The sequence below is a fragment of the Rhinolophus sinicus genome, chromosome 15, assembly GCF_057876585.1.
Source record: "Rhinolophus sinicus isolate RSI-liver-muscle chromosome 15, RSI-T2T, whole genome shotgun sequence".
In the NCBI taxonomy this organism is placed as follows: domain Eukaryota; kingdom Metazoa; phylum Chordata; class Mammalia; order Chiroptera; family Rhinolophidae; genus Rhinolophus; species Rhinolophus sinicus.
The window spans coordinates 94385086-94405000 of NC_142515.1; the positions used below are offsets into that span (position 1 = coordinate 94385086).

A 19915-nucleotide genomic window follows, 5' to 3' on the forward strand; every position below is an offset into this window, starting at 1 on the left:
GCCTGAAGAGGCGGGGTCCAGTTAGGTAGGACCTGGCTGCCCCCAAGTACTGTGTTAACTTGTTCAGATATTACTGGAAAAATAAAAGGAAGCTGCTGTGGGTTTGAAGTAAAGAATCAGAACTATTCCTTTAAGGAAATCACCCCAAGTAACCAATGCAATCCTCACATTTAGTCAACTTTATAGTCACTCATGCCTCTTCATCTGAGATAGCTTTTCTAAAATTAAAATGGTTTAAAAAAAAACTGTTTAATACTGTATGTGCCTCAATCAAGTCCCTTTGCTAAGCTGCAAAATCAAAGACCAAAAGTTAGAGAAATTTTATCAGTAACATTCCATATTTCGTTTGACTCTTTAAAAAAGTTAGTTTTTATAAATCAAAGGGAGAATCTGTAATCCAGATATCCTGTGTATTTTTCTCCTTTGATCCTTTTCAAACAAGTGGCTTGATTTTGTAAAGCAAGGAAAGCAAAATTAGTCACAGTTTGTTACTATTTTGATATATTAATCAATGTTTTTGTAATTACTTTATTGTTGCTGTTTCGTTTTATAATCCTGTGGCTCTCTCACCTTTCAGACTATTATCTTCAAATTCATTAACTCAGGGCAGGACTATCACAGCAGAAAGACTAGTGCTAAACAAGAGAAGAGAACATTCTTAGATGCTGAGTTTAAAAGTAAGAGTTTTTAAAGCTCAAAAACAATGATTTGTAAGAAAGGGGATTTGGAGTTTCAAAAGTGTGCATTTTGAGTAGGGTTTAAGTAGGACATAAAGTTTATGTGTTAACGAATTTAAAAGACTCCCATCCATGAATGAATGAATGAATGAAGGTCTCCCTTCCATCCACCTGCCTCCACACATCTACAAGATAATTATTGTCCAGGCTGAGAAGAAAGCTTATGAGGCAGCAATAACTAAGATAGTAATAGAAGACATTAGAGTGGCCTTAACTATAAAGTCTGTACACTGTATCAATTAGCCAATAAAAACCTGAGACAGTTTTGGAACGCAGAGGGAACCTTTGTCTAAAGTAGAGCCTGGGGAGGCAGCAAGCTTCACAGAGTTCCCCACATCAGTGTACAGTCCTGTAGAAGAATGTTTCTCCATGCTGGCGAGAGTGCAGCAGGTGAGACAGAGGCGCACACACAGTCACCTCTGCAGGAGGCAGACCAGGGCGCAGTAGCATCCACATGGACCCGCACTCGCCAGGATGCAGGTTATCAGTGGCTACAACATGGAAAGGGGAGAAGATCAGCTGCTCCCTGCCACCAACACCTGCAAAACTGAAATCCAACTAGGAAAAAGAGAGGGGGGAAAATAAGTCCCTGAGTTGACAGAGGAAGTCCTGACCAAAATTCATCTGAATTGGCTGAGATTATTTTTCTCTGCCTGGCAGTATTAGGTCTTGAGATTGAAATCGAGTTGAGGTACAGAAAAATATCATTATATGTACATTGCAGTCATTTATTGCATAACTTGTCCGACTCTTACAATACTCAGACGTGAATACAGTCGGCTTCTCCGGCAAAAGGGAATGAGAATTTCCCTAAGTTAGTGGCCTCTCAGCAGCAACCTTTGATAGAATAAAAACTGTTCCGAGTGGCCCTAATTAATGAACGTCTGCCAGTCAGAGGGTTCCTTCTCTTGTCGGCGTCAGACAGTGATGCCGGGTCCCATTGGGATCCCTTCATGATGTCATGTCTGCTCTCACTAATGTCAAAGTGCTGCCAGAACAGTTATCTTGCCAGTACAAACATTCTCACGTCTGACATTTCACCTGGGCAAGTCATGCAACCTTGCATGACAAATTAAGGTTTTTAAATTACAGTGCATTCCATCCAGGTGGACTTGAAGCTATCTGTGTGCAAGCGCCATACATTCTATCAGACAACGCTGTAACTCGGTGCACTGTTGATCCTACAACAACACGGAACTCACCAAAACACCAAAGGTAGCTAGCTTAGGGCACTAAACAAAGTACCTAAAATAGTGATAATAACATTAATAAGTAATAAATAATAACATTAATAAGTAATAATTGCTGCGTCTGCATATATTTGTCTAGCAAAAAGGTTTACTACATTCAAGTATGATTAAATCAGAATCAACCTGATGCCAGTTAAGAGACGAAATAGTGATATTAGATTGTATTTGTAATATTTAGATAATTATTACTTTCAGTATATTAATGGAACTAAGGTCATTTAGTTTAGTAACAGTGAAGTACTAATAGTTTTTAAGTAAATTTGGACCAGAAAGACATATTAAAGGTTCTCATTAATTCTCTTAATGAAATTGTTTTTCCAACTGTATTATTAAAATATGACTTTTGTCCCTTTAATTCTTCACTTAAAAATATATAGACTGATACTTTGAAAACCACAAATATTCCTTTAAAAAGTAATCCTTTAATTATGTAGCATTCTCTATCTATCTCTATGTTTCTTGGTTAATGTAATATAGAAGCTTATAGGGTTTTGTGTGTATGTATGTGTGGTGTGTGTGTGTGTGTGTGTGTGTGTGTGTGTGTGTTAAAGGGAATAGAGAACAGTGATTAGTAATCTGACTTAGCTGAAAATTAAGTGTCGTTTTTCAGTATCAAGGGGCTGCCTGTTACTGAAAACTCCATCTGTTTGACCCCCCTACAAATTCCATGGTAAGATTTAATATTTACTGCAAAAAATTATGTAGTACGTGATTGAAAACATCCAATTGTGTGGTAATTTACAAAATCAATGACATGATTTATGTTTGGTATGAGGGCACAGTAATAATAATAATAATAATAATAATAATGCCATCTCTTTTCTGAACATAGATGCCTGGCAAGGTACTAGCATTTTCACATGCAAACTTACATGAAACATCTGTAATCCTTACAACAAGCTTGCAAAGGAAATACAATTAACCTTATTTTACATAAGAGGAAGTTGAAATTCAGATGTTTAACTAATGTCACACTACTAATATATATCAAAACAAATATTTAAACCGAAGCTTGATAACCCACACATTTTCCAGAATGCTATGGTGATTCCCAACTTTTAATGAATTTGATTGAAAAGAGAACCTAAAATCTCAAGTAGCCTTAACAATTTCTATTCTGTAGCAATATGATGAACAGTAACTAAAAACTGGATAAAATATTATAACTTGAAGTGCATCTTTACTTTGATCTTTCCCCAAATTTGTCACTTTCAAAAGTTCTGATTTCATGATAGAAAAATCTAGATGAAAGTATCCTGCATTTGTCATAAAGCATGGCCACAGTTCTACAGAACAAATAAATTTGTTTATAATCTAAACTCTATCTTGACACTGAAAAAAATACATGATTAAATAAGCATGAGAGTAATTTCAGGCTTTCATTCTTCAATCTATAAATCAGAACTTTGCCTTAAATTATGAGAGTTAATTTCAAACCAGAAATATCTTCATATAAGCCATGCAGTCATGTGTTAAGAATACAAAGGGAAGGTACCATTCAATATTAAATATTTATAAACAAAGCATTTCCTGTTGCCAATACCCTGTGTATCGTTTCTGGGCCTCCTAGTGCCCTATTAAAGCAGCTGAGTTAACAATAAGATAGGTGTTCTTGTTGACTGCCAGGCACCAGTCTTCCAACCATCATAAATTTTAATTTTCTAGTCTCTTCACATAGAATTTATTAATTTGTATTCAAAAGATCATTTATACTGAGGGAAAAAGACCACTCTACTTTACATGCTGTCTTCTATCTCCATTACTTACACTTCCTCATGAGAGAGATTGAGAAAACAGGAGAGGGAGTTGTCTGATTTGTACACCACTGGATGCTTTAACAGCAGCTAGCTTATTATCTGCCTTTACCAAAAAAAGCACAGAATTGGTAAAAAGTTACTAAACACTAATTATATATATAGTGAATGATCAATTCCAAAAGACATGTGAAGAAACTGGGATCCTCTTCTTAGAACCTCTCTAGAAGTAAATGTCACCACTAGACAAAGATTTCCTAACACCTTGATGCCTCTAAGGATGACCTCTCCCAGTAGGAAAATGTCCCCTTCCCCTGTCTCATTCTCTGTCTGCCCTAACACAGGTTTTCCATATTTCCTATATTCTAACCTTATACCTGACTTTTTTAACATCAGGACATTTTTCACCTTCTCTGATACATCTTGCCCCTCCTTTCCCAATGTCTTCTGTCATTTTCCCAACTGCACATGGGAATGTGAGAAGACAAAAATCATTCAGGTACAAATAATGGTTATCTTAGAATACGGCAGAATTGCCAGTGAATTGGTATTTTTTGGAGGGAGGATTTTCTCTTTAATATATACTGTCTCCTTTTTTTTTTAATTACAAAAATAATCCACACTTAGCGTTAAAAACTTAAACTGTATAATATAAATATGCAATCTAAAAATTCAAAGTCTATAATCCTTTTATCATTTCTTGAGTGGGGGAAGGAGTACTAAGTCCATTCAATTCATTCAACAGAGCCCCGACATTAAGAAATGTTTACTGTGTTAATTATGAAACCAATACATGTCCATTGTAAACCAAAAAGTATGAAAAGAAAATCACATTTAATTAAAACAGAAATAACAACTGTTAACATTTATATATAATCTACTGGTCACAAAATTTTTATTTCTTAGGTATAAAGTATAAGAGTATCCAATAGGTGAGAAAATATCTCCAATTAGTCTAAGTTCTCTGTTTCAAAATATAAAACTTCAAAATGAAAAACAAATAAACTTACTCATGGAATTCACTAAGATCAGTATATCATATTTGTGAATAGAGTGAAGCCAGGTTTAAATGTCTTTAAACAGGGAAAAATGTATTTACATGTTACATAAACATAATCTTCACAATGGAATTAATGTTGAATTTTTAAACTTTTTTCAACTTTCCTGAGGGGCATTTAAGAATATAAGTTTATTTATTGACCAATACATAAAAATTTAGAATTAATATTAGGTATGCTGCTTTATGCTTTCTAATAAGGCATAATTTTTAAAATAAGTAATACCACCTTCTGTTAGATAAACTTCTCTGGAATCCTTTCATATCTGATAACCTCAAACAAAGTACAAATTGGTTTAACTTTTTTTTTAAACTTTTTTTTTTTTCATTTCTAGTAAGTAAATCATTCAGGTAAAAATAGTGGTTGTCTTAGAATATAGCCGAATTGCCAGGGAATTATGGGTGTGTTTTATTTTTTTTGGGGGGGCGTTAACATATATTGTCTCCCTTTTTATTACAAAAGTAATCAATACCCAGAATTTAAAAATTAGACTGTATATTGTAAATTTGTAATCTAAAAATTGAAAGTCTATAATACTACTCCTCAAAGATAACCGTTAACAGATTGGTTTATATTTTTTCTGGTCTTCTTTCTCCGTTTTCTTCTTTCCTTTCTCCATTCCACAGCTGCTTGTTACTTATTTATTCATTTGAAATGGGATTGTGCTGTATACATATATGCAATGTTAATTTTCAGAAGTGAGATGAATTTTGTTTCTTTGTGAACTGATAGTCATTTCCATAAGGTTGATTTGTGTGTGGAGGATTAAAGTTGCATTATTACACTATGAAACTTGAAACCATACTACATACTCTAAACTGTAAGCAAAGTTATTTTAACTTTTCAAGCTTCAGTTTTCTTATAGGTAAAATGGGGGTCATAGTAGCACCTACTCATAGAATTGTGAGGTATTTAAAGTAAAGTCATACAGGTGTGCGTATATCCTCTGCAAATTTAGTTAATATTCTCCCCCTAATTGTTTCCTTGATGAAAATGTTTTACTTTAAGATATCTTTATGGTGTGTATCCAATGTTTAAATAAAAGCTAGTTTAATCCATAAAAATATTCATATTATCCTAATCAATTTGCAGCTTAGACATTTTAAAGTTATTTTTTACTAAAATATTCATCTAATGTAGACTTTGGAGCATGGTTGTAAACATGTTCATCATGATATTCATAAGCGAGCACATACTGGGTATCTTAATAACACGTATTGAAATATGTTTATACACAATAATCTTATACTAATGTTGCACATATATTGTTCACACTGAAATACTCAGGGCTGAAAAATGAAAGTAAGACTAGGAGTAATTTGGTATGATTGTTTCAGTAATAATGTGAAGAAAGGTGTTTGCAATAATAGAATGCATCACATATGTCAAGCACTATATTAAGTATTTTTAGTCATGACTTCATGTGTTTTCTCAACAACCCTATGATGTAAGTTCTAGGGTATCCTCATTTTCCAAGTGGGAAAACAGCCTGGGAGAGGACACATAACCTACCTCATGTCATATCACTGGGCAGCGGGGTGAACTCTTAAATCCAGGCAGTCATAATCAGAGACCTCATCCTTAACCCCTGCACCCTACTGTCCCCTCTGACTCTGACAAGTTTTGTAGTAAACTAATTTGAGAGGAAACCCAAATGCATATGTGTAATTCATTCTTCAAGCTAGTAAAAAGGAATTAGAAGAAATTCTCTTACTATGAATACTTCCAAGATCAGTACTGACTTTAAAATATTCAGAATATCGCTTTTCCCTGGATTATCCAAAGAGTGAGTCTTGTATAATAACCCTAAACTCTGTATATGTTGTGCCGGAGTGTATTTATTTGTGCATCTTACCACCGATTATATGAAATACATTTTATGTGTATCTAAGTATAGAATTTAGTCCTCATGGTGGTTGAGATATCCTAAATGAAACCATGTTAAACTCCAATGAAAAATGAAAATGAACTATAAAAGTATATTTCTAGAAAAAGAGTCATAGTTACTTATTTGTTTACCAATGGCATGCTCTATTGTATTGATTTGTCCCAATCAGTGTGATTATAACAATAAAATGTAGGGTTTTTGTTTTTACTATCTCTTGTCCTATAGATGATCCACACTATTGAAATGCATTTTACACTTTATTATACTTAATAATTGTATACCAGAATGAAAGTGAACATGAGAATAAGAAACAAATGATTTAGAAAGAAAAGGAATTTAGCAAGAAGGATGAGAAAGATCCATTAGAAGTGCTAATATGAAGCAGGTAGCAACGTGAAAAAGATAAGATAGCCCACCATTACCACCATCAAGAACTATAATGTCCTGAGGTGTAAAAATTCTCATAAATCACCATCATGTGCAACTTGCCATATAAGGCGATAACTTTACAAATTAAAACTGTTTTCTGTTTACAGCAAATACAGAACATTTGTCTATTGAATATATCTGGAACTTCTGTTGTGTGTCCCAGAACAATCACTTTCATAGGCCACTGCATTTTCCCTTCACTTCCACCAGAAGATATTATTTACCCCTTCGGAAAATTTCTGTGTGTCCAATGTTGGGTAATAAAACAAATATTTACACCAGCCTCTCACAGAGTATGTTAATTCAAATTTGTGCTTTTAGAAAATTACAAATTATTGCATATCTTATATTGATGTTTGAGACATACAGTACTCCAAACTATATTTGAAGAATCCTGTAGTTTGGCACACTATGTACTATGAGTAAAAAATAGACCCTGTAGAATGATTAACTCTATAAAGGTTCTCAGTAAGAATTATTTGTTGTATTAGGCTGCCTGCCACGCATGTGCACAACATTGCCTATACACAGAAGCCCCCTTTCCAGTTCCCGTCTCTCCCAGAAATTCCCGCGTCCTCCTCGGCTTCTGAGTAGCAACCATGAGCCTTGGTCTCTAAACAGACTTCTGTGAGGGACGTCCCCAATCTGTCACAGCGGATCCCAATAAAGTCTGTGTACGCTACTGCCGCCTTGTGGTCAAATCTTTTTCCTTGCTCAGCCACAAAATCCCTTGAACCCCTTGCAGAAACTCAAAGGAAAACTCTGCCCTCAGATGTCTGAATGGAAATAATTAGCATAGAGATGGCATTAAGGCCTTGAGAATGAATGATAACATTCCAGGAGGAGTGTTTAGAAATCAGGCAAGAGGGCCCAGGACTAAATCTGAAGTTTCAAAATGGGAGCTCTAGTGAAGAGGAAAAACATGCAAGTGTAACAACAACTTGGTTCATTTCTACTCATATTCTGACTCGGGCCACCAGACACTGGCTCCTTTAGGACAAAATCCTGTCTCCCCCAGACTAAGCCAAGCTGTGTCCTAATGACCGCCCTTTTTTCTGCTCCTGGGCATTTCTGTATTACTGCTCTACCACACATTTCTGGAAGTATCTGGTTGTTAATTGTCTGCCTCCACGTGAGGCTGTCTTTGAAGGTAGAACGTGTTCATCTCTAAATTCCAGAGCTCCACCATAGCACCTGACACGGTGCTAAATGAAGATTTCCTGAGTGAGTGACTGAACAAATGATGGATTATGCAATCTACTGTATTAGAATGGGTATAGAAAAAGGTAGTGCTGATAATGCGGTGATAGAAGTTTTCAAATGGCTGGGAAACATGAGGACATCTTTTGCTTTCCTGATGATGGTATACTATCCAGTCCTCTTTCTCAGTCTGAAGTTAGATCCTACTCTCACCCTGAACAGAGACTGTGGGACATCGGGCTCACATATTGTACCATAGGAACCATATGTAGAGATAATGGAATAATATGAAAATATTTCAAGTAATTAGAAAGGCAGCTACTCCATTATGGCATAATACTGAGAGCCATTTTAAAGTTTATCTTTTAATATTATACTAATTTGGTTTTGCTTTCTTTCAAGAAATTTAAAATAAAGAAAAAATGGCATTTAGGTCAAGTTCTATATAAGATCTGAATCTGAGTCACCTCTGAGGCAATTCTCTACTCTTAATTAGAACCCCTTTTGTGATTTCTGCGCTGTTATCTTTTGCGTTTCATTTAAGGGAGGAAGGCTGGTCCAAGAACGGCATGAATGTGTTAGAGCATCACTTCCATATATTTTTTTAATAAGATACATATTCATCTTTCACAATTTGGCCTTTGAAAACAAAAACTAATGTTAGAGAAGTCTGTGACCTCTACATCAGAGCATTTAATGACTAAGGTAGAATAATCATTCGTAAATACTTCATAGCAAAAAAATAAATGGAATGCATTAAAGATCATGGAGGCTAATATTGTAATATAAATTTATATCCACAAAAAGTTTCTGACATGTGGTGGTACAATATCCTCTACTTCCTTAACTATGAAACAAAATTCGTTGTAAGACATAATTAATGAAAGCTTTACAGTATAAAAGATAGCAAGTTTTTGGATATTATAGGTACCCTGATTTCAAGATTTAAAAGTGTAATAAGTGTCTTACAATTGACTTTTTAAATAACTTGTGTGCCAAACCTAATAACTGAACTGAATTAATTTCTATGGCTGGGAGGAATGGTTAATTAAGTTTTAGAATTCTGCATTTATGTTATGTAATTATCTATGATTATATATAACTGTAGATAATAGCATAGTAACTTACATAAACATTATGTTTTACTGACCTATCAAAAGCTGTGAAAATACTGAGTGAGAAGGTCCCTCCTTTGAGATATAAACAAGTAAAATATAGACCTAAGTATAAAAATCCCACACACCAATTTATTATTTACTGTTTACAGAATGCTTTCACAGTCATTTCTCAGTGATCCTATTTTATCATTAGATTCATAACAGTGGAGGATGTAAAGCCAATATACACGCTATATACTCATTTACTACTTGTTCTTTCCTGATAAAAGTTTAAAAAAAAAGGGCCCAAGTATCTAGGCTGGCGGGTGGCTCAGGTGATTGGAGCTCTGCTCCCAATTCCGAGGTTGCCGGTTCGATTCCTTTTTGCACCAATTTATTATTGTTGCTCTCAGTAAATATATTTCCATAATAATTTACCGTTTACAGAATGCTTTCACAATCATCTCAGTGATCCTATTTTGTCATTAGATGCATAACAGCAAAGGATTTAAGACAACAGAGGTTGCACATTTAAATATGCGCTCTATGTACTCATTCGCTACTTGTTCTATTCATGATAAAAGTTAAAAAAAAAGGAACCCAAGCATCCGGGCCGGCCGGTGGCTCAGGTGGTTGGAGCTCTGTACTCCTAATGCTGAGGCTGCCGGTTCGGTTCCCTCACCGTTTGCACCAACTTATTGTTGCTCTCAGTAAATATACTTCCATACTAATTTACCATTTACAGAATGCGTTCACAATCATTTCTCAGTGGTCCTATTTTATCATTAGATTCATAACAGTGGAGGATGTAAAGCCAATACACACGCTATATACTCATTTACTACTTGTTCTTTCCTGATAAAAGTTTAAAAAAAAAGGGCCCAAGTATCTAGGCTGGCGGGTGGCTCAGGTGATTGGAGCTCTGCTCCCAATTCCGAGGTTGCCGGTTCGATTCCTTTTTGCACCAATTTATTATTGTTGCTCTCAGTAAATATATTTCCATAATAATTTACCGTTTACAGAATGCTTTCACAATCATCTCAGTGATCCTATTTTGTCATTAGATGCATAACAGCAAAGGATTTAAGACAACAGAGGTTGCACATTTAAATATGCGCTCTATGTACTCATTCGCTACTTGTTCTATTCATGATAAAAGTTAAAAAAAAAGGAACCCAAGCATCCGGGCCGGCCGGTGGCTCAGGTGGTTGAAGCTCCGTGCTCCTAATGCTGAGGTTGCCGGTTCGGTTCCCTCACCGTTTGCACCAACTTATTGTTGCTCTCAGTAAATATACTTCCATACTAATTTACCATTTACAGAATGCGTTCACAATCATTTCTCAGTGATCCTATTTTATCATTAGATTCATAACAGTAGAGAATATAAAGCCAATATGCACCCTATGTACTCATTTTCTACTTGTTCTTTCATGATAAAAGTTAAAAAAAAAAGGGCCCAAGTATCCAGGCCGGCCGGTGGCTCAAGTGGTTGGAGCTCCGGCTCCTACTGCCGAGGTTGCCGGTTCGATTCCCACAGGGCCAGTGAGCTGTGCGAGCTGCCGCGGGGAGCTGTGAGCTACCGTGTGCTGCCACGGGGGGCCCAGCAGCCAGTGTGTGTCGCTGCTTAATGCAGCTGAGCGGCTGCTGTGTGCTACCGTGTGCTAGCCACGAGTGGCCGGCAACCTGTGCGGCCGCAGCCATCATTGTGCCACTGTGTGTTTCCGGGGCTGCCGTGTGCTGCCCTGATGAGTGGCCGGCAGCCAGCGGCCGGCAGCCACCTTGTGCTGGGTGCTGGGTGCTGGGTGCTGGGTGCTGGGTGCTGGGTGCTGGGTGCTGGGTGCTGGGTGCTGGGTGCTGGGTGCTGGGTGCTGGGTGCTGGGTGCTGGGTGCTGTGCTGCCCTGGGTCGCCCACTGGGTGGCAGCACCGTGGGCAGCCTGCGAGAGAACGGCTGACTGGGCTCATAATGGGCGAGGGAGCTTGTCCTACAACACAACTAGACTGAAAACTGGAGGGAGGCAGGAATGAGGGGGAAAAAGAAGAGAAGATAACTTTTGGAATTGGTTTTAAAGAATTACTTTCGTATTTTGGGAGCAAGTTCGAAATTGAGCGTCGAAATTGAGTAATGATGACGTCTTATGAGACTTAGAAATTGTTTCTGAGAACAATTTTCAATTTTATTTTTTTGCTAAGGCACGTAGAAATACTGAGGTACAAAATGCAAATTTCTGCATAAGAGTTTTAAAACTATCATTTTGGAAAATGAAGGTGAACATCATCTTCCAGAATATTCAGCTTTTAGCTTGTTTTTTCTTTTGGACCAGTTCAACCAGCAACTTGTATCTAGCAATACAGTCTTCCTTATCTCTTGGACGGGACACATTTGGCTATTTTGACCCAGCGGTCGGAGGATCCTTTTGGGTATTGCTGTAACGCTAATTCCAGAAATGCCATTTGAACATGGCAGTGAACTTTGAAATGTTACATTTACATTTATTTAAGTTCTGAAGAATGATTTAGGCAAATAAGAAAGTCTATTTTAGGGATTCCGTTAAGGATATAATTGAGCAGAAACTGGAGAGTATATTTATGAGAGATGCATTTCCCAGCATGGGTTGAGACAGGAAAAACAAGTGAAAAATTAAATGTGCTTCTGTGTTTTTGTTTCAATTCTTTTCTCATAATAGAGTTGACACTTATTGATAGAGCTGATTGGCAGATGTGCCCAGATTCTCTGGAACACTATGAAGTGGAAAAATTGATTTTACAGAGCTGGGAAATCTAAAGCAATTCTCCAATGACATAGAAACTAGGAATCCAAGAGTTTACGAAGAAAAGCATTCAATTTAAAGTCCAGGCCTGACACAGAAAAGTGTTCACTATTTGTCTGCTGAATGAAGATCTCTATAACTAATGTTTATCCACATTAAGGTTCTCACCATACAAGCAGACTTTTGAAAGTCTCCCCATCTCTCGCATGCCTTTTTTGATCTAAGTTTATACTCATGATCCATTTGCATCATGAAATATTAGGACAGGACATAATTTCATGTGACTCTAATACTAGAACCTCTGAAAACCCCATCTAGAGAATTATATGTATATTTAGTAAATTTACTCTTGTTCATTTGCTCTGAAAAGATTCACTAGCCCTTTGAACATTAAAACCTCTCATGTACAGATTATATGGTATTAAAAGTAGGGAGAAGAGGAAGCAACTGCCAAAGAGAAAGTCCCAGTGAGTCATCACTTCCCTTTCTTTCATCCCCACACTTTCCTCCATTCTTGCCCAAGTCACCTCTGATTTAGATCTATGAAAAGGGCATTTTCTGAAATCACAAAGACCTTCTATCCTTTGTTTGCCAACAGGCTAGTATACTTCTTTTAGAAATTCTTAAACTTACATTTTTGAGATTATGACATTCCAAATTTAATTTTTTGGTAGACACCCCCACCCAAAAAAATGTGTCCTTTGAAAAATATAGATGCAGTGACATATTAAGAGGTTAACTAAATAAGAAAAAATGAAAATCTAGGGACATTGGTAGGAAACATGTAATCTTAGGCACAAGAGGTTTAATTTTGTTAAATAAGCAAACTCTAGTTGCATAAGCAGGGAATTAAATATTGGTGGAAATTCAAGACAGGGTTTTTGTGTTCCTAGCAGTTAGATATAAAATAGATAATAACTGGAAGAAACATGAATAAGTGACACAAGTTAAGAGGCTGCTGCAGTAATCCAGACGTTGTTCATTTATCAAAAGCAGTTTATAAGTATCCACAGTATTAATGGCACTTTATTAGAGACAAATTGATGCTTACTTGCACTAGGACAGTGACTAGACATGGAAATGGTCCTATTGAATATTAATAAAATGATTCAACCGACTCAGTGCCCATTTCTTCTTGAGACTTTTATTCCTCCATTTGCTAGACTTTACGTATTTGAAACAAATCCACAGTTTCGGGATGCTTGCCTGAAATAAATTGCATTAAGAATCACGGGGAGAATTCTGCTAATAGTTGCCGATCAACTGCCCATCAGTCTGTACCGAGATGACATACTCTTCTGAGTTAAACAGCTCCTGGTTGTAAAGATGAGGGGGAGGAAAGACGGGTGGGGAGCAGTGCAGCTTCCTCCAGGTTTTATCAAAGGCTCTATTTCCGTCCGTCACCAGAGAATTGGAATCCATCCCAGTCCTGCAAGAATGCTTTTAGTGAGTTATGAGGTCTGTTCATTAAAAGAAATGAATGAACCAAATAGTCACGATTATTGATCATTTCTGTCCTTATGGCTGTAGACCAGAAGTGGTTTTCAAGGGTCCCAAAAGCTATCTTCAATTTTTTTTTTCTTAATTTGAGCTGCAGCGTTGTGGACACAACTCATTCCAGCTACATCTGATCTGTTCCATCAGGCCCTTTGGAATGATTGTTAATGAATAAAGGAACGTATTTGAAAGTCTTTTTAATCCCTCTATATACTATAAAATTTATATCTAACTAAATAAAAGACAAGACACCTAGACTGTTAGAAAACTAAATTTTAGTCCCATTCCTGACTTTGGCTTAAAGCATGGATCTGAAAAATCTAAAACATCCAAGAAATCTAAAAATGTGGCTGAGAAGTGAAATCTCTCAGACATTCTCCTTCTACCTTATTCACATAATATTCACCACTTGGAATTTTTTAAAGTAATATTAATTACAATCACTTGCTTTTTGGTATTTTATAAAACTGTTGAAGTGATGTAAATGAGTTTTCTCTTCAGTAACTTCTTTTCGGAAGGATAAGACATTTAAACATAATCAGTGATCAAATCGGCAATTTTAAATACTTGATTAATATAAAAATATCTCAATCTATACAGTAATATATACCCTTTTCGTAAAGAATTGCCCATATGCTCTGGTTTTCTCCCCCCTCATTTTCTCACGTTCGGCAAGCATTTGTTGATCCATCTTATGTGTTAAGTGCAGTACCAGGGACTGAGCACGTGGGGGTGTATAGGACAGCCCCCCATTCTCCAGGAGTTGACCGTCTAGTAGAGGAGATAATCATAAACTGGGACACGCAGAAAATGTAAAAAGTACGACCACCGAGATGAGCACTTAGGAGAATATATAAGTCAGGGTAAGGGTTTGTATTGTAATGCTGTTATTCTTTTTCCAGCATATTTAAAATCCTGACAAAAATCTCAGAACTTTCCTATGAAAAACGTCAACGTGAACCTGTGACTTATAAACTCGTCAGTGTCTTCACAGTCTCTAAAAAGGCTTGAAAGGATCTACTAGTTTCCTTTATGTAAATTCAAATATTTTCCACATTTTGACATTCCTATGAAATCTTTTAAAGCCCACCACATTTTATTTTGGGAGTATCATTCTGAGTCAAAATTACTGTATTTACCCCCCACCCCCACGCCCCGTTTCTCTCCCAATTTTTCCCTAAATAAGTCTAGATGCATTTCTTTTCTTTGGCTTGTTAATATGATTTATCTGCTCTTGGAAGAAAAACAAGGGAAACACTGAAAAACCTGTGGTGCATTTTCTGCTTCAGTAAATGGGTCACACTTTGTGAATATATTTGTGAATATACTGAATATATTAAGCTTTTGTGAAGTTCTGTTTTTATCAAATACTGGGTTGCCGCATTGGATATCAAAGGGTAATTTAGTTTGTTCTAAGTAAGCTTTTACTCGTCCTTTTTTTTATGTTAAATCATGAATACTTCAAAAAAGATAATTCAGATAAATTAGAATGTTTAAAGAAAAAGAATATTGTTTTTGACTTACATTTGGGCAACTGCACACTGCCCGTCATATTTGGAGACGATTACTGCAAACTGAGATCCAAAAAATATCTGATTTATTAATTTTCTTGTGGCAGTGATGAATTTGAGGTGATCAATCCCTGAGAAAAATGGCCCTGTCAAAAAGTAGCTTCTACCAACAGGAAGATCAAAAGTTGCCATCCTCATGGGGACTGAACCTAGAGCACACGCACCAATGACTGTAACTACATACAAACAAAGGTAAAAATTACGTATAATCAAGAATATTCCATTCACAATGTTTTTAACTGCTTTTAAATTGATCTGAACATTTACTTTTTGACTAAATTATTTTTCAGAATTGTTTATGCTATAACCTTGCTTGTTAGGATGAACTCATGTCATTCCATTAAACTTCTCAAGTAAAACAGTAAAATAGGACATGTACACATTCAAATTCAAGAAGTTTTATTTTTCTAATAAAGCACCTAGCACGATGTCTGGAATAGTATAAGTGCTCATTAAATATTTTCTTCCTCCTTTTCTCCATTCTATTTATCATGATAAATTATTTTAAGTGGGGCTTAATTCTCATGCTAAGACTACCAAATGGCACATAACACAATCTTTTCCAAAAATCATTTGGTATTAAAATATTTATCCATTGCTAGGTATAGTAAAATTTATTTTAATTCACAAATTTCTATTGGTCATACTCACATTACTTGGCCAATCTTTTCACAAACATAGGCATTTCTGTTTTCTTTTAGAACGTTTCATAATGCTAAAAAACCACCGCAGCACTGTTAAAGGAATAAATGGGCACGCAAATGGACAAATACCTTCATCTTGGAACCAACTTTTACCTTCTTCTCTGTTTACATCTGTTTTCATTTCTCTTTCAAATCCTGTGTTTACATCTCATAAGAGTTTCATAGTCTTTGAACCAGTAATCAGTTGAGTGCCCTCATGCCCTGGTTGATTGATTTATGGCTTTCTTCTCTCCTCTGTTTTCAATCAAATGACTACTCCTGACAGGAAAAAATGAAAAAATGAAAAGAAAGGGAGGGAGGGAGGGAGGGAGGGGGAGGGAGGGGGGAGAGAGGGGGGAGGGAGGGGGGAGGGAGGGAGGGAGGCGGGGGAGGGAGGGAGGAAGGAAGGGAGATAAAGAAAAAGAGAAAAAAAAACATTTGAGACAAACTCAGATCCTGACTCACATTCTTACAATTTGTGTTTTCCGTATAACCACCATCCTAGATTCAGGTCTCCATGACCTCACACTTAAGTTGTTGACAACACATATTATTAGCTTACCTCCCTGCCTCCAATCTCTTTGCACCTGATTGCCCTGCTGACAGAAAGCCTTAGAAGCATTTCTGCCATATTGTTGCTTCCAGCTTAAAATCTTAGAAGATCTTTCATTTCTATCAAATCAAAATTCCCCAGTTTGACAGTCAAGGCCCAAAACTAACTCATCTTGATAGCACTGATATATTACTTGTCACAACTCAACAGACAGCCCTGTACACAGTCACAAGCACATGTATTTGATATTTAAACTTGTCTCAGCCACTGCTTTTCTGAAAATATTTTCTGACCCTTCCCCCTTGTCCCTGATGTCAGTTAGGTATCCCCCCCTTCCCAGAGTACCTCCAGCAAATAAGATTTCCATCAGAGTGGGACATACTGTTTTGCCATTTTTTGCTTATTTGTCTGTATTCCTCCATTAGGATGTAAGTTTCTTGTGGGCAGAAACATGTCCTACTCATCTTCACAGCTCTGTGTAATACCTACCAAAGCACTGGCGTGTAGGACATGCTCAAAAATGATTGCTGAATAAACAACATTTCCTGAATTAGGTATTGTGTTTCTGATGGCAAAAAAACTTACTGATGTGTCTCTTCTCAGTAAAATGCTGCCTTTCTCTTGCTTTATCTTTTTTCTACCTCCTAAACTTGGGTCAAATTTAACTTCTTTGGAAATAGTCAGATAGTCATCAAAGAAAGGGAGAAATGTGACTTGGGGCTTCCAACATGCAACTTAAAATAATTTGTTTCTAGCAAATACTGCTTCTCACTAAGGAGCTTAAAAGGCCACAGAATTGAGAGACAAATAGGCAGTGTATGCAGGATCCTGAAATTCTGACATACAGCTTTGGCACTCAGCTCGGCCCCTGGAAACATTCACCAAACTCCAAGATATTATTTGGGGTAGTTTATGTCCCCCATGAATAGAGCCCCAACTCTTGGTGATGTGATCAGATCTATTCCCTGTTCACCTCTCTTGCCACTGTCTCCTGGCCACTTTCTTCTCTAGCCCAATGTCTGAGGATTCCTAAGGCAGGAAACCCAGTACATTGGTACCTATTCTAACGTTTCCTCATTTCAAGCACAATTTCAGAATTTTACTCAGCTCTGTAAGCATATACCACACTGTTGCCATAACACAACCTTTTATTGCATGTGAGAAATTTCCCAAGAAGCCTCTCTCAACCCTGTACCTCTGGTTTGGTTTCAGGTAGTCTCCTCCAAAGATAATCCTGTTCACCATGGAAGACATCGGGACTTCCAGTACTTGGCGCTGGGGTCCTTCACCAGAAAGCAGTCATCCATCTGTGTTTTTGCTCTTTCGTTCCTGAAATCAATTCAGGTCCAAGTATGAGCTTCAGTAACCAGACCTTGTCATACATCTGTAAAACTGGGAAATAAAGAAGTGTTTAAAATATGTATATGTTCACATTTCTTTCTACGAGTCTGATTTCTTGCAGCTCAATATAATGCTTAACAAGTAACTGAAGAAGCAGAAATAAGACAGTAAAAATAACAGAAATTTTCAGTCACCATCTCATTTTATAGAGCATTATATCAATACATGGTTTTGCTATCACTTTGAGTTGATGGGAGCTAGTTTTAAAATTCCTTACTGAGTGTTTTTAAATGTGGATTGACCCACAAACCTGTAAATGGTTGCAAGTACTATTGGAGAGAAACCATTAACTCAGGTGTAGGGATATGGAACCACTACAAGATTAGGTTTGACAAAACAAGATCTGTAAAAATGTATTTCCGTTAACAGTAAGTAAAAATAATGTGGACACTTACAAGGAAATTTGAAATTTATTAGATAAGACTTACCAGAGAAGTAAGTTTTCACTATTCCCCTTATCTTTATTTTCAAACACATTCATCTTTAGTCACAGATTAGATGTGCTGGACTTTAAAATTCAGCCATATAGCATCCTACTATTATTATTGATCAGACAGTTTGAGAACATACACAACCTCTTTAAAACAAATGTAGACCTAACACCCCAGAACCCATTTGCCCAAAAGGCTTAGTAAACTCCCAGAAGTCACATTCAGGATTTCACTTTGTTTTTCAAGGTTGTGTTTTCTCACAGAAAGGCCATTTCTCCCTAAGGCATATCTCTATTAAATGAATGCTGAATCGTGTAGCCTTCTTGATTAGTGAGACTGGATTCTTGTTTTTCTTCTCTTTGCCACTAAATAAGAAACTTAAAGAATGCCAATATTTAGTCTTCGATTATATGAGCGCATGCAGGTAGTGGGAGAACATAGGCCAACTTGAGGACTGCAAAGCTGACGATGAATGCTGGGCTGCTTAAACAGTGTTTGGGGCATGGTGTCCTCCATGTTTGGAAAACAGTGAGGGCTCCTGTATTATGCGTATAAGTGCAAGCAGGCTAGTAAGGACAATATCACCTCTAAGATTTCAATGACATTAAATTATTGGGTTGATTAGAACAGCTTCAGAATTAGTTACTTTCCCCATCTCCATTATTTTTACAGATCAGACTTGACTGCTTGTGCTGATTAGATAGAATAAAAGAAAATCTATATAAAAATTGAAAAGTTTATGCACTTTTTACATGTTAGTCCTTGAGCTCACACACAAAAAATTATATTGCATTTGCCTCTTTTCAAATCACCATGGCACAGTTTTCAAAAGAACCTGAAAAAAAATATATAATAAGAACAATTTTCAGGTGGTCTACTAGACTAAGATCCAAATGAGAACTGCACACAATACATAAAACACGCGTACATTATGTGCTAGGAGAATTCTGAAGTAAGAGAAACCCCTGAGGAATGGAGGAGTCCAAGAAGGCGGACAGAGGTGGAGCTTAGACAAGCAGAGAGGGAAACAGAGCATTTCAGGCATGCAGTTTGTTCAGTGGAATGGAGATGGACCCACATTGTTTGGGAGCAAAGTAATAAGTAATTGGTTTGGAACAAAGGATTCATTTATGGAAGAGAAGATAGAGTTGAAGAGATGTGTAGGGGCCAACTTGTGGGACCCTAAGGAGTTTGGACAGCAGAAAGATATTTATTCAACAAATAAATGAGTGCCTGCTATTTGAGAAGTATTGCAGTGGACGCTAAACAGACATCTCTGAAAAAGATGTTTGAGCTTGAGGGGAGGGTAGAGGAGAGATATTTGAACAATACGGACTAGATTACAATAAGGATAGACCAGTTTAACTTGTATTGAACTGAAGGAGATGCGTGTGAGAACTATTATGGAGGAAAAATAAATTGGATTGAATGGCTGGTAATGTGGGAAGAGAAATAGAAAGTTCAGCAAATAAGTTGGTTGGCTATTAGAGAGGATTATGCTTTGCTTTAGGATTTAAAGAATGGGCAATGCAGTTCTGATGCTAACAACCAAAGTTAGGTCAAGTGTGACCTAAGTTAGGTCAAAGTTAGGTTAAGT

The 19915-nt window shown here is 36.7% G+C and overlaps 1 protein-coding gene across 12 annotated transcripts in view; it reads left to right on the forward strand.

Annotated features, from left to right (window-relative positions):
• LOC109456203 (uncharacterized) overlaps window positions 1-17907 on the forward strand; it is a 366695-nt gene extending 348788 nt beyond the window's left edge. For 8 of the 12 annotated variants that reach the window (XR_016019022.1, XR_016019023.1, XR_016019025.1 and 5 more), the window contains 2 exons: window positions 15298-15442; window positions 17699-17907. The gene's annotated coding sequence lies outside the window, so the exon portion shown is untranslated. Of the gene's footprint in view, window positions 1-2597; window positions 2658-15297; window positions 15443-17698 lie in introns of all 12 variants that reach the window. The other 4 variants (XR_016019024.1, XR_016019027.1, XR_016019032.1 and 1 more) reach the window with 2 other exon arrangements.
• Window positions 17908-19915: the final 2008 nt, after the last annotated feature.